The following is a 17,101-nucleotide window of genomic DNA, read 5'->3' on the forward strand; positions in this document are numbered from 1 at the left end:
AAAATTTTAGACCATTACCTCTTTCCAACTTCCAATTCAAAATCATAACCAATATTCATGCAAATAGACTAGCCACCATAGCCCCTGAAATATATAAGAACATTAAAGGGGTTTTATCTTTGACAAACATATATATGAATTCATTTGTATAACATCAGAGACAATTAATTCGCGAGATAATTTTTTTTGGAGGTAACGTGAAATTGAAAATTGTTATTAAGAAAACATTTGACACCCTCGATTGACAGTTGTTTCTTAGAGATCTGAGAAAAATTAAATTAAATTCTATTTTTTACAATTGGATTTTGAAAACCCTGGGATTAGCAAAACTATTCATCCTTATCAATGTCAAAGATGCCTGTTTTTTAAATTGTTTTGTAGGTGTGAGACTTGGAGACCATTTACCTCCCAATCTCTTTTGAATTGCAGAGGAAACTCTCAACAAATATATCTAAATTGGCGAAGAAAGAAAAAATTATTTGTATAACTTCATGTAATACTATTGTTTTTAGATATATTTTCTTTGCTAATAATCTCATGATTTTTTTGTAAAACCACTAGGAAGAATGCAAAAGGTATCCTTAGAAATATGTACTTTAAGAGAAAACAACCTATTAAGCATCACATATCCTCCTCAAATGGTTTGGTTTAAAGCACGCTTTAACTGATATTAAAGATCATAACATATGGAAAATGCATTTCTTTATGGCACAACAACTAGTAAGATTATAGAATCAAAGACTTCATTGTCCTTATATATCAACTTAAATACCTGGAAACTACTATTCTCCAATATCCAATTCAAGACGGTATTTGAAACATTCCAAAGAATCTCACCACTTGTGCATCATAGGTAACATATGATATTCTCAAAATCATTCCCTCTCTTTATGAAATTGATGAAGAGAATCAAATTTTAAAATTTTCAAGCAATTGAACTCTTACATTCAAGCACACAAATGAATTTCATAATAGTGATCATGTAGAAGTTAGATGGCTCAAAACCATATGGCAACACTACATTCCGCCTACAAAATCTCTCTGCTCTCAGAGACTCATGCATAATGGCATTTCCACAAATGAAAATATGAGAAGGAGAGTAATTACATTGATTTCTAGATTTTTCTTCCGCACTCAAAACTTGAAAATTGTTTAACACTTCTTCTTAAATTGTAGCCACATATTGCAATTGTGGACATGGTTGAAATCCCTGTTATGCATGCAACTTGATCGAACTAACTTTGTGATTTGATACAATAATTATAATTGAGGTTGGAGTCCATATTTCAATAATATTACTATTGCAATAACTTCCCTAATTATTTATAAAATATGACACACACAAAACCAACTCGAATTTAATGACATTTAAATAAGTGTTGGTAGGGAACTTAGAGACAAAAAAAAATCATAACACAACTATCTCACTCAAAAGACATATGTATTCATCGATACTTATTCAATATCCGAAAACGTTAACCCTTGTGCACCATGCATTAAACAAATCAATTGGAAATGTCCGTCCATAACCTCATTAGTTTAAATGTAACACAAATGAGACATTTTAAGAGAATCTTAGACAAACTTGTTGAATAGTATTTTGTATACTTTTTTGATTAATATAACCATGATTGAACATTGGTTCATTTAAATTCTATAAAAAAATTGAATTTATCCATCATACTAATCTCAAACTCATTATACATAAGCTTAAAAAATTCTTATCAAAATTTTGGATTAGTATATTCAAATAATATCAAATAATCAAATTTTATTTATACATGACTTTATAAATAAATTAGTATGTATGAGCTCTAGTTTAATTATTTTATAAAAAATAAAAAACACATTCTTAGACACTGTCGCACATAAGCCTCTCATTTACCTCATGTGTTTCTTAAAACATTCTAATTGTTAAATGCATAGAACAAGTTGCATGTAGCCGTCTTAGCTCAGCTGGTAGAGCGCGTGGCTTTTAACCACGTGGTCGTGGGTTCGATTCCCACAGACGGCGTAAAATTTTAATTTTTATTAGAATTATTCTGAAAGTGCTATTATGGCGTTTAGAACCGCCATAATTAACTAAAATGGTGTTTTTAGCACCGCAAAGTTGAAAACTGCCACACAAACGGGCGCAAGTTTTGTGGTTGTATATACTGGCGATTTAACCGCCATAATCTTCGTATTTTGTCACAAATAAATCCTCTCCTAAGCTCTACTCTCTACTGAACAACCTTCATCATGGATTTTCTATGGCACCTAAGCTAACTTACTCTCAGCTTCACTAACTAGGTGATGATACACATCCATAACTATTTTTAATAGTGTTTCATTCTTGCTTGTAAACTTGTTCTTGATATTTTGCATCCTCAAAAAAAAAGTTTCTTAACATGTAATTCTTTATTCAATTATTTAAAAAATTATTTTTTATTTCCGTCTAAGAAAGAATTATATTATTATTAAGAATAAAAAAAAACATCAGAATAAACACCTTATAAAAGTGAAGATTCAACCATCTCTTTAAACATATGCAACATTATTTATTTTAAAACGTTAAGATTTCCAACTCTTCCTTATTCTAAAGGGAAAAGGAAAATAAGAGGTAAAGAACGAGATCAACCAAAAAACATACATCATTATTATCTAAAATAATTCCCTTCACTAGAAATAAAACATATAGGACTTTGAGAGAGGCACTTGTTTCCATCACAGTACCTATACTCTGATTTATTCAAATACGAACTTGAGTTTCAAAGTGCATGAACGTACCATTCCCACCTTCAACAAGAGAAAGTTTTGTCGCATCTTAACCACACCATCCATCTTTCGTGATCCTCAAATATGGATAATATAATATCTAAAGGACAAGTGAATAGATAGAAAAAAACTAACGCTTGTAAAAATAAGATTTGGAAAAACTTATGTATTAATAGATTTTAAGGAAATATCAGTATCAATAGATTTAAAGGAAATATCAATACAACAATTATACATACAAAATAAAGAACTATTAAACAAATTCCCCAATTTGAATTAGATATTCAATTGTGAATATGGTTAATCCCAAAAAAGTTTAACAACAATAACTTCAAATTAAATTTAATTCTTATTTCATAATCCAAACATAAGATTAAGGATTAAAACTTTACAACAATACAATTTAATCCTTAAAGAGAATATGATTGGAGAAAATAAGAAATTTGCTTAATATTTGATATAATGTCTTTGAAGTTAAAAACAAATTATCTTAAAAAAAAATCGCGAACTTATCAAATATTATTTAAAATCTAATTTCAAAACATTCAACATTGTTCAACAATTATTAAATTAATTAAAGTAAAATGTTTAAGGAAAGAGAAACAAAACCAAATATATACTTGTTCGATGGCATTGTCGATACTAGCAATCTTCATTTCTTCCAATTATTGTTATGCACACCAAGTGCTAGTTACTATGTTTATTACAAAAGTGACTGAATTTCACTAGCTACTGTAATACCCCAAAATTTACCTTCCATTTTTCTTGGAAGCATGAGATTGTGTTTCACATTGCATTAGCATCATACTAGGTCATACTCATTGCATACTGCATCAGTGACTTGGGAAATCAGGGTTTTATTGATCACTCCTTAACAGAAGGAGCCTACACAGAGAAAGACTGGGAATTGAATTTCATTCTCCAAATATACAAGTCTCAAGGGTCTCAAGGGGTTCCATATGTCTTATTATGGTCCTCAGTTCATCAGTGGAAGATTCAGAGCTCTCAGAGTGTGCATATGGATTTAATAAAAAAAAAATCAGGGTTTCATGGCTACCCGAAACAGGCGAGGTTTAGTTGGAAGTAGAAGGGCTCATTCATGTCATGAAAGAGAAGAACCTAGGCCTATGAAGATCCCCAATTATCTCACAAAGATCCATTGACAATCAGTGTAATCACTTCCTAGTCATTTTGGCCCTAAAACTGGGGTTTGGTATAAAATTAGTTTATTTCTGATTCTTTGGGTGGAACTCTTTTCCATGGCCCTCCATATGTCCACAAGGGTCTACATATAAAAAATCAGCTTTTTATTTGAGTCAGAGGTGCTTCAATTGACCACTGGAATCAGGAGTCAGACAGTTTGGGAAAAGTCAACTGTGAGGCCAGAAAAGTCAACTCTTGACATTTTGAAAGTGAAATCTCAAAAGTCATGCCTAAGGAAGCCTACATGTGAAATTTTATCAAGGTTGGATCATGGATTCATCATTTAATCAGGAGTTGGAAAAGTTACCAAATTTGGAAATGGTTGACTTTCCATTTAAGGCAAGTTTTATGGTTTTTTGCACCCACTTTAAGCCTATATTACATCAAGATGCAAGCTCCATTTGAAAATTTCTCCAACATGAAAGTTGTTCCTCTTGTTCCAAGCTTTCTAGAGATATAAAGTTTGTTTCATTTGGATTAAAATTGAGACAGTTATGCTTGGTCAAAGTAGGATTTTATTTTAGGACACTTAGAAAATTTTCTAAGTCCAAAATTTGCAAAATTTGTCAAGACTTATGGGCCAGATTTCTTGCACTTCAAGGCATCTTTTGGAAACACTTTCTTTATGACAGTTGTACCTTGTTATGTCCTCTTTCACACCTTTTTGGAACCACCCCATTTGGATCATTGGTTTGGAAGATACACTCATCTAAAGTTGGTATCATATGCTGCATTTTTTGACAGCATTTTGGCCAAACTGGCCCAACCATTTTGCAGCCATGAGACCTGAACTTTATGGCCATTTTTCACCTCTTTCCACTCACCATTTCAAGATGTGTTCAACATGAAAGATGTTAAGCTCCCTACCCTCTTTCTACTATTTGCACTGCCTTGTCGTTTGGTCATGTATTCATCAAGTTACAATGTCTTAAAGTCACCCTGTTGGGCCATTTTTTGTGCTGCACTAGAAAACCAATCCAAACCCCAAAAACGACCAACACACCAATTTTTACCTCATTTGGTCATTTGCTTTTGGTTCACTCACTTAAGCTTTGCCACATTTAGCCATTTCTTTCCACACCTCACTTTTACACATTTTTGGTTCATTATGCACATAATCAAAAACAAATCTTTCAAGCCCATTCACACACTTCAAACCCTACATATTTAAGAGCTTCTAAATCCTAGCTAAAAGGTTAGTGGCTGCAGAACTTTGTGGAGAAGGCAAGTTTGTTTCATTTCAAGTTTCACTCCTTTCTCTCTCACAAGCATTGAAGCACCATTGAAGAGCATCTCATTCCTTTCCATTCCTCTCATTCCAACAAGAAGCAATGGACTTTCTCCACTAGGTAAATTTGCTACTCTCTTCCATGGCCTTGCTCATTTCATGAATATTATACTTGTTCACCACTTGTTTCTTCCATGCCTACCATATATACTTCATGCTATTTTTCATTTATACCATGCCATACCATGCTTATTTTCCATGTTAACAATATACCATACTTGTTTATGAAACCCTCACCATGAGGCCTTGTTTTTAAACTTTAAGTTTTTTAACATTTATTTTTTCTGAAAATCTTTGCATGAGCCTACCTTGTCGTCCATATTTCTCTATGATAAAGTCATTATTTTGTATAAAATAAAGCTCCATTGCATTCTACTCATTTTATACTTGAGTTTTGCTTTTTACACCATGCCATTTGATGCACTAAATTGAGAGAAATGTTGGCTGGAAGTTTGAAAAAAAAAAGATTGCATGGAGGTCGCATTTTCCTTCGTGACCGCGCGATCGCTGGAAACGGTCCCAGATACTGGCCGTTGTTTGCTGGTTTTGTCACGTAGTGACTTTAGTATTTTTAAAAATAACACATGGATGGTTCGAAACCACACACATCCAGTTACCGGTCCCTTGTTTCATCCGCTAGGGCATAAGTGGGAGTTATCAAATTAATGCTTTTCATTTTGTTTATTTTGTAACGCTGGCAATTCCGTGGGCTGGGCCTTGGTGTCACACTGCTGTTCCCACCCCCTGCACTGGCCCACTCACATCTTTCTATTCACATTTATTTTCATTCTTTTTTTTTTATTTCCATATTATTTTCTGTTTAGATTTTAATTATTTTAAAATATTTTATTTATTCATAAAAATATAAAAAAATATTTTTTATTTTTCTTATTGTCTTATTTAATTTATTTTAATTTTTTATTTTCGTTTTATTTTATGTTAATATTTTATTTTGATTATTTGTTTCAAATAGGCCATTTTAACACACTTTTTTTCATTAATTTTATTCTCATGACTTAGAATCATTTTTAACTTCTGATTTTTGGGATGATGGTTGACCATTGTCTCATGGTCAACTTGACCTTTTATTGAATTTTTATTTCCCATTTTCAATTTATTTTTGATTTATTTCTAACCTAGTCTTGTTGTTTGACTTTTGGTTTGACCTTTGTTTTGATTCAATTAATTCAATAACCAATTTTCATTATTTTTGAAATCTTTTGGTGGGATGATGATGTCCTGACCCCATCTAACTTAGTTTAATTTTTCATAATTTTTGTGATTAATTTACTATTTATTTGACATTTTTTAAGTTGATTTGACTTTTCGGTTGACTTTTGTATGATTGATGTTTGACATAGGGATTGCTTAGGGCAATTGAAGAGATCTTTTGATCCTCCCTTGTTCATCTCATATGCCATATGTTAGAGGCATCTCATCTTGATTTTATTTGATCCTTGCATCATTTCCCGATTAAATTATTCATTGATTCTTTGTGCGCATAATTTCACTTGTCTTATTCATTTGATATTTTTTATACTTGTTTCTTTCATCCATGTTTTTATTGTTTGATTGTTTAATATGTTTATACTTCTCATACATTGTTTAATGCTTCATTATTTCATTCTTTGATTATTTGATTTGATTATATACTTGTTTATATCTTACTTGTTTGATTAACTGTGGCCTACTTGAATGGTGTATGAGGCATATATTATTATTGTTTGTTTTCCATGAACAATCCCCATTCATAACAAATGTATCCCTCTCCCATGAAATGTATAATATTTATTCTTTCATTTCTTTATTCATCTGTTAATACAAGAATTAAAATGAACATTCGATAACCATTTCAAAACAAGATCAAAACCTCGATCCAACGTCGAGTAATCATTTTTCAAAACCTAACAGAACCATCACGTATTCGTCCACCCTTGTAAGTCGATTGCTTTATGCATCGCAATCAACCTTGTAAGTCGATTGCTTCGTGCATCGCCATCTACCCTTATCCCTAGCACCTCTCCTTGCTCCACTCGTTAATTCTTGTTCCGATTAGGTAGCACCCAATAGATAGAACCTTTTGTATGATAACATAGGTAGAATTCCCATATTCTTTGCATGCTAACATTAGGTAGATAGTCCCATTTGTAAATCCTAACACTTAAGTACATATTGCGTGACAACTCTAGGGAAGAGCTTCCCCATCTTTAGACCTTTCAGAGCGTCTCCGATCTTGTGGCATGTAGTCTGTTTTATTGCAAAGAGGTAACTGCCTAAGACTCGATTCAGCGAGCTGCGACAACTGCTGCTAGGACGTGAACACATTGCCCACTCTCCTTTGACACAACTGGTGTCCTCCTTTGTAAGTCCATGTTCAGATGGCAATCCCTATGTAGCCGAACTACGGCAACTTTGATTCTCATGTTCAGATGAGATACGTAGGCACAAGATGTGATGTCTTGCCGAGTTTGACTAACAACTAACAACTAATCTTTGTTTGTTTTCGCCCTCGTTGTGATTCTTTTCTCTCGCCCTCGTTGCGATCGAGACATTCCCTTTCTCTTGCCCTAGTTGTAATCGAGACCCTTATTCCCGTAGTTAGCTGAACTACGTTTTGCTCTGATTCTCATTCCAGATGAGATACGTAGGCATAAAACGCGATGTCTTAGCGAGCACAATTACCCTTAACCCCTAGGTAACCGAGCTACGAAGACTCTGATTCTCATATTCAGATGAGATACGTATGCAGTGGATGCGACATCCGTGCGAGTCATTTTCTTTGACCCTTTCTTTTAGTAAATAGTACATTAGATAAACACACACCCTTTAGACAAGAACAACAAGAGTAGATACCGTAGAGTACTACGGATGCGTAGGGGTGCTAATACTTTCCCTTCGCATAATCGACTCCCGAACCCAAGATTTGGTTGCGAGACTTTGTCTTTTCCTTTCCTTTCTCCAGGTTTACTTCGAGCGTTTCCTTTCCCTCCTTTGGGATAAATAACGCACGGTGGCGACTCTTCTGTCATTTCTTTCTCGCCGGTTGTTTTTTTCGCATACTATATTTTTTTAGGTTGGGACAGCTACTAATTTTACTCCAAATTCCTGCAACTTTCAAATTGCAACAATACAAAACTCCAAGCTATTATGATGAAGGTTGTTTCATCAATGGAGAAAAATAACAGAAGAAAAGAGAAAGATTAACAAAAGAAAAGAGAAAGAAATATCAAGAAAGAGGAATCATAGCTTTATTGGATTGTGTACATGTGACAATACATCTCTTATATAGTACAATCTTATCTCATAACAACCAATCACAATAGAGCTAACTAACCAACTAACCATACAACTAACAATAACCAACTGTATTAGTCAACTAGCTTAATCTATATTGATCAAAGTAGTTAATCTCAACAACCCCTCTCGAGCTAAGCATGGTGAATGTTGATCATGCCAAGCTTGGAAATAAACTTGTTGAAGGTTGAAGTTGGTAACGCATTGGTTAGAAAATCAGCAAGCTGCTCATGAGTGGAAATAGGTAGGAGCTGAAGTAAGCCTTGCTGAAGCTTTTCACGGACCAAGTGGCAATCGATTTCGAGATGTTTAGTTCGTTCATGAAACACCGGATTGGACGCAATATGCATTGCGCTTTGGCTGTCAAAATAGAGAACAGGGAGTTTGGTACATGTGATGTGCAGCTCCTTCATAAGGACTATCAACCAAAGCAATTCACATGTGGCAAATGACAGTGCCCGATACTCAGCCTCCGATGATGATCTGGAAATAGTATCTTGCTTATTTGCACGCCACGACAAGAGAGAAGTACCAAGGAAGAAACAATATCCTGAAATGGATCTCTTTGAATCAATGCAGCCTGCCCAATCAAAATCTGAGAAGCCAAGCAGTTGCAATTCAGCATTCCTTCGAAACAGTATTCCTCTACAAGGGTTGTTCTTCAAGTAGCGTATGATTCTACAAGCAGCATGGTAGTGTGTCATTGTTGGATTGTTAAGAAACTGGCTAAGTTGTTGCGTGGCATAAGTGATATCTGGGCGTGTGGTGTTAAGGTACAGCAGACGGCCTATTAATCGTCTGTAAGCTCCAATATCTTCAAAAGCTTTGCCACTATCAGCATGTAGTTTAACTGATGGATCAATAGGCGTGGGAGCTGGTTTGGATCCAAGCATGCCAGATTCCTACAAGAGATCAAGACAGTATTTTCGTTGTGATAGTGAAATCCCTGCCTTTGAATGAGCAACTTCGAGGTCAAAAAAATACTTGAGTATGCCCAGGTTTTTGATGCTGAAATTTTCATCTAAAATGAGTTAAATACGATCAAATTCAGATATAGAGGTTCCAGCTAGGATTATGTCATCAACATAGACTAAAATGGCTGTAAAGTGAGCATCAATTTTCAAAGTGGGGAGGGAATAATAAGAAGTAGACTGAGTGTATCCTTGCTGAAGTAATAGAGCTGTTAGTTTTTCATACCATTTGCGACTGGCTTGTTTCAAACCATATAAACTCTTTTGGAGTTTGCATACTTGATTGAGCTTGTGACATGTAACACCTTCAGGTATAGTCATATACACATCTTCCTTCAATTCCCCATGTAAAAAAGCATTGTTAACATCAAGTTGATGTAAAAACCAATTGTTGATGGTTGCAGTTGCAAGAAGAGTTCTGACAGTGGTAAGCTTTGCTACAGGTGAGAAAGTGTCAAAGAAGTCAAGCCCTTCAATTTGGTTGTAGCCTTTGGCAACAAGTTTAGCTTTATACCTCTCTATTATGCCATTTGCTCTATGCTTCACTTTGAACACCCATCTGTTACCAATTGGTTTGACATGTGGTGACAGATCAACTATGTTCCAAGTTCTATTATTGTCTAATGCCTCTAATTCAGACTTCATGGCTTTGATCCAATGTTCAGACAAACATGTTAAAACTTTACAACAATACAATTTAACCCTTAAAGAGGATATGATTGGAGAAAATAAGAAATTTGCTTAATATTTGATATAATGTCTCTGAAGTTAAAAACAAATTATCTTTAAAAAAAATCGTGAACTTATCAAATATTATTTAAAATCTAATTTCAAAACATTCAAGATATTCAAGATTCAATTCAAATCCTAATGAAACCACTCCAATCTAATATATCCTTATATACATTAGTAATATGTGATATATATTAAGCTCAACGAATTTTTAGAGGATTTATGTATATTTATCTATATCTATTTTTATATATAAAGGGGGATTGAGGAATTTGGGCTGACTTATTTTCTTTTCCATTTTATCCTTCACATATTACAATTATTTTCAAAATAACACTTAAATTTAATTCAAACTATAATTGCACATCATGGTTTTTCTCTATCTGCTTTTATAAATGAAAGTTTCTATTAGCAAAAACTGCTACATCACTTTACCATTTTCTGAACATTTCAGCCATTACACTACATCACTTTACCATTTTCTGAACATTTCAGCCATTACACATTTATTAATTTAAATAGCGTTTTCCTTTCTAAAATTCACAATGAATAAATAACTCCTTTTTAGGAAGGGTTGGTGTGCGGAACAAAATAAAATGGTGATTATTGGAACAAGTATTTAGAGATGCTCCTCTCTCTCTCCCCCTCACATTTTGATACATTGACTTTAACTCTTTCATTATAATTACTTTTAAATGGAACAATATAGAGAGTGATAATTCTTGGGAGAGTATTCCTTATTGACACCAAAATCCATGAGTGAGTATAATACCAATTTACAGCAATGGATGCCATCATAGTGGTAGTCTTTCTCTCTCTCACACATTCATACATAGATTATGTGCTTAGTCTATAAAGCACCTAAGAGATTAGTAATGTGTAAGTTATTTAATTTCAATTTTACATGCCTCTTTTTTTCTTTTCAACATTTCATATATGATTGTTATCTCATGCATTTTCTGTTTGAAGTTCATGTACCAAATTAATGAAACACCCATTTTATAAGGTTAGTAAAATGTAATATCATTTTATATTTCAATAAACGGGATAATATATATTCTCCCTCTGTCATATGAGTCATTTTCAGAAAATTCCATTGTAAATTTTTTTGGATGAATTTCCTTAACATTCGAAGATTCTCTCACTATTGACCTTTGTCATGTAAACTCATCAAAAAAACATATGTGACATCGTTTTTTTATAGTTTTTTCATTTAATCTAATTTCCACATGTGTATTAAGGTGTGTAAGATGACACAAATGCCCACAAATGTTAAAAAAAACTTTGGAGATAAGAGGGAGGGACTCATTGAAAAGAAAAACCCTAATTTAGTTTCTTCTTCGTCGTTCCCTTCTTGTGTTGTGTTTCTTGTAGTCGCCTTTGACATATTCTTTGTCGTTCCCTTCTTCTTCGTCATTACTTTATTCTTTATTGTTCCCTTCTCAGTCTCCCTATTCATTTAACAAAAAAATGCAAATCTCATGATGTTCAAACTTTAGCATGTCTTCTAACGGAAGAATCACTCCCAAATATGAATATAATCTCTCTATAAAGATGTTTTTTTCAAAGTCGAATGCAAATCCTAGGAGAAAATTCTGAAAGTATAAGTATTGGAGTAAAGATGATGATTGTCATTTATTCCATTGTGATGGTTGTTTTTTTGGTGAAAGTGAAACAACTCTAATTGAAGGAGAAAGCATATGACTGGTGAGAAAATGGGGAAAAAGTTTGGGAAAGAGATTGGTACTGAGTTGTGTTCAAGAAAGATGAAAGATTTGAAGAAAAATGTTGACCGCATAAGGAAGAAGATGAACTTTGTAATAGTTTTAGTTATTTGTTTCTGGTTTTTCTTCTTCTTCTGGGTTTAGGATCATGTAACATAATTGGTGAAACTTTGTAGTAAGATGTTATATGTAATCTGTTTTGATGTAATTGTTTAGTAAGGTGTTATTTGTAACTTGTTTTGAATGAATGAAATGCTATTATATGTTGGCATGATTTGTGCAGTATAAACAGTTCACATTTGTTATGACATTGGTGCATAATTGAGTAATTGGTGCATCCTTGTGCACATCTGTTATGACATAAAATTGGAACCTATTTTTCAACACAATTGGGTACAAAATTGTAACATATTTTTCAACACAAATGCGCACAAATTTGTAACCTGTTTTCAACATAATTATGCACAAAATTGGAATCAACTTTCAACACAAATGGGCAGAAAATAGAATAACATTATATGAACATAAATGTGCACCAAATCATATAACAATAGAACATATTATGAATAACATATAAGTTACAAAATCATTACATGTTGATCCAAAATGTGCACCTAGTGTGCATTACAAAGATGTTCCAAAAAGTAGCACATATTGTGCATAACACAAAAGTTGCAAAATAAATGTTTTTTAGATAAGAATTACCGAGTCATTCTCCTAATAAGTATAACAATAAGGATTACTAAGTCATACTCCTTGAAATTTCCTCCCATGATCTCATTTTCTTCATATAAGGTTCCTTATCAACTACCAATGTGCAATTGAAGTTGAACCATGCCCAACATTGTTTTTAGATCTTTAAGCAAATTTTAACCTATCAATATTCCTCTTAGGTGCCTTTTTTTCACATCGACTTTTTCCTTCTTCCCAACTGCCTTGCCAACTTGTTTCTTCTTCTCAACTTCCTTCAAAACTTGTTTCTTCTTCTCAATTGTTTTGGCAACTTATTTCTTCTTCTCAGCTGCTTTGGAAACTTTTTTCTTCCTCTCAACTACTTTGTCAACTACTTGGGGGGAACTACTTGGGCTTCTTCTTCAGCTTGTGTCTGCTCAGTTTGTACAACATCAGGGATGGGATTGCACACTTGAGATTATGGCTGCTTAGTTTCTGCAACATCAGGTATGTGATTGTACCTGCTCAGTTTATGCAACATCAGTTTGGTCTTCAAAAACTGCCATCACCTCTTCAAATAGTGCATCTAAATATCAGTCATTTATTCCATGCACACTTTCAGAAGTATTTGTCTTAGACACCCCTGCAGTTTCAACAACAATTGAAGAGGCCTTGGTCCTTGGTGTTTTCCTCTGCATACAATGATATTATAAACATTTATGTCAAACATTAATGTTTTTGTAAATAATAATTAGAATAATACTTAAGAAACACAATTCATTACCTTTCTCTTTAATGCATTAGGATCATGCACTTTGCTCTGACATTTCCTTGAATTATGGCCAAATTTGTCACACAATGTGCATCTATATGCTACACCCGACCTCTTCATCCTAGACCCAGATTCATCATGCTCTCTAAACCTCAATTTCTTAGTCCTACCCAGACCCTTCTTATACTGAGGTGACAACATCTCCTCAACACCCACATTTGGCCACATGTCCATACCATTGATTGGACTGACATTGTTATCATAACAAATTTTATAATCCTCCCTCATGTAACATGAGTCAACGTATGATTAAGGGTTCAAATTTTAATACTGCAAAGTATCCCTACTAGGTCCCAAAAGCAACATGTATAATTTTTTCCCCAAGGTCATCTACAAACTGAAGTTCATTATATGGATGATGAACTTGCCACAACTCACCCTTACTCCCTGTTGGAAGCCATTGACCACTCAACAAAATTTCCCTATCTAATATTTTTCTAGGTATGAGCATGACATTGTGTTTTCATTTGTCAAGCTTAACCAAGCTGATAATAACCCTATTCATTACATAGTTCCTAATCCACTCACACATTGCCAAAATTGATTTATCCCTACCTTGTAAAATTGTACTATTAAATGACTCACTAAGGTTACTCATCAACACATAACACTTAAGGTAAAAACTAAATAAATGTTTGCACCGTAGTTTGATAGGCACTCCCATCAACCATTCCCATGCCTTCTTGTCTAGTTGCTTCTGCTACCACCAAATTTCTTCTTGAAATTGCCATAAAAATGTTTTAGACATATTATTTTCTCAATTTATTCAAACACCTCCTCAAACACACTCGCAAGACTTTGAGAACATAAATAAACAAACGGTCAAATAAATGGATCTTTGAAAACCTTAAACAAACTAACAGTCATAATATTATGTACCTTTTGATGATTTGAGATAAAAACATAGTTTATTTCTTCACCAATTTCTTCCATAAGTAATTATAAAAACCATTCCAGTTATCCTTTGTTTCAGGAAATTTAACTTTACCTTGTGACTTTCTTTTTTCAACCACTAGCTTAGATATCCACTTAGCATTGGCAGATTTGTTATTTAATACCCTTGCACATAAGTGTCTCCCCTCTCATGTATCTAATTGGTAGGTGTGTCTGTCACCCATTTTACTATACAATACTAGAAACCCACATTTACCTTTACACTCTACCCAAACCCTATAACTTTCATTCTTAAACAATATTATCTCTATTCCATTTAAAACATACCATTCCCTAATTGCATCTTTAAATTCAGACAAAGAATTAAACTCCATACCTAGTTTAAATTGGAAGTCCTTGTCCAGCAGCTCTCCTATAAGCTTAGGTTGTTTTTCATTGTCACTATTGTAACATCCCAATTTTTAGGAATTAATTATTATACTATTATTATTATATTTTAATTTAATTATTTGGAGTGTTAAGTAATTAAGCGGTTGTGAGGTAGTATGATAAGAGATTAATTAACTTAATTAGTGTGGGAATTAATTATTTAGTTGTTATGAGAGATAGTTAAATAATTATATTAATTAAATTGGTATGACTAGTGAGTGGTTAATTATTTGAATTTAAATTTAAATAGAGGTATTTAAATATTAGGTATTATTGGGCCTAGTGATTAAATTAGATGAGTTAAACCCAACTAGAATACCATTATAAATAGTAAGAGGTGAAGGAAGTGAGAATTAGAATTCACTTGAGCATTGAAGGCAATAGAGGAAAATGAGAGGAAACGTAAAGAGGAGCTAGGGTTTCCATCAGATTGACGAGGTAAGGGGGAAAATCCTTATCATTGTGGGTTAGTATGATTGGGTTAATGGGTAGAAACATGATTTAGGTTGAAATCCTTAATTGGCATGGTTGGAATTATTAGGTTTGATAAATACTCTTGAATTGTGATGATTAAATTATGCTAAAACTGTGAATGAATATAGATTTGGATGAGTCATAATTTTCTGAACGTGTAGCTTTTTACGGAATCGAAATCGGAGGTCCGGAAGTCCTCCAACGATGAAAAATGCGGAGAAATCTGCATTCTGTTTCGTTGTTAGCGCAAGAACAACTTTCTGTTTTGCGTTAACCGGTTAACACTGTTATGAAACAGAATTTAAGTTTCTGTCTGTACAGAATTTGTCATCAGTGGGGTTCAAACCCAGTATCTACTGTACATGCCTTACCACTAGGCTAGAGAGGTTGTTGTTGAATACTTATGCAATGAATAAATATTAATCTAAATCTTGATTAAGATAGATTAATGACTTAATTAAGCATTATAGCTCCGTTTTGAATGCGGACGGATGCATTGGTAAGGTAATGAAAAAGGCTATTATTATGATACCATATTATAGTGTATTATGCGTCTTACAAAGTCTATGAATTTTATTTTGATGGGTGATAAACATGGTTGATATGTTTGATTGTGAAATAACATGACTAAAGATAATGTAAAGGATTATTATTATTGTTCCAGGTTATAAGATATTATGTGATTTATAAATGCCATGAATTTATCATGATGAGAATAAAATATTGTATGAATGTGTATGTATACCATTATTGAATTGTGAATGATTTATGGTTATGGATGTGTATATGAAATAGTAGATGATGTGTAATGATGAATATGTATATGTACCAATTATGAGTTATGGTGATATGTGGGATGTTAAGACGGTATAGAAGGTCTTAATTGCATATGTGTTGGTATGTGTGCATTCATTCATAGCATGGTCAAGCGGTGATCCTTTATTGGAAACAGACGTAGCAGACGTTGATTCTTGATTGGAATCAGGCGTAGTATTAAGCGGTGATCCTTAATTGGAAACAGACGTAACAGACGTTAATCCTTGATTGGGATTAGGCGTAGTATTAAGCGGTGATCCTTCATTGGAAACAGACGTAGGCTTTGGTCTTGTCCGGATCTGAAGCGTGACTTGGATTCTAGATATTGAATCGGAAAGCGGTGAAACTTTGAGTTCACATTGCGGTACCACATGCATAGAGTCACATTGTCTTGCATTGAGTCGTCTATAGTTATGTGATCATTGAATGTGTGTATTGATGTGAGTGTGATGTACATTTGAATTATGTGGAATGATTGTCTGTTAATATCATTGATATAATTATACCAAGTGTGATGAATTCTTAAATTGTGTTTTAATTCATTGTGCCTTATTATGCTATTTCATAATGATTTGGAATTCTCACCCTTTTTGTTTGAATGTTACCTTTACATGGGTATCGTGCAGATACTACAAAGTAGTATTACTGGAGTAGGTGGACGGTAGCTCGCTCAAGATTAGCTGGAGAGTTCCGTATTTAGTTTGAAATTTGGTAATGAGTCAATGCTCTGGTCATGTAACACTGGGTAGATTAGTGGTATTGAACTCGTATCTTATTTTGACATGCTTTATGTCATTGATTATTTTATTTTATTTTGAAGTGATTATGATGATCATGGTATGGGACATGAATCATTCTATGAAATACATGAGTATTCTTTATTTTCTGCTGCGAACGCATATGTTTGAATATTCATGATGATTGAAATGTGTTACTTTGATTGACCAGGTGTATTGTTGGTTTTCGAAAGTTTTAAGTTTTAAAAACGTCGATGTGACGCCCTTTTCTTATATGC

The 17,101-nt window shown here is 33.4% G+C and overlaps 1 non-coding gene across 1 annotated transcript; it reads left to right on the forward strand.

The window, feature by feature from the left end:
• Positions 1–1,941: 1,941 nt before the first annotated feature.
• On the forward strand, positions 1,942–2,014 carry TRNAK-UUU (transfer RNA lysine (anticodon UUU)). Its single transcript has one exon. It is a non-coding gene; the product is annotated as a tRNA-Lys (tRNA).
• Positions 2,015–17,101: the final 15,087 nt, after the last annotated feature.

Source organism: Lathyrus oleraceus, chromosome 4 (genome assembly GCF_024323335.1).
Source record: "Lathyrus oleraceus cultivar Zhongwan6 chromosome 4, CAAS_Psat_ZW6_1.0, whole genome shotgun sequence".
NCBI lineage: Eukaryota > Viridiplantae > Streptophyta > Magnoliopsida > Fabales > Fabaceae > Lathyrus > Lathyrus oleraceus.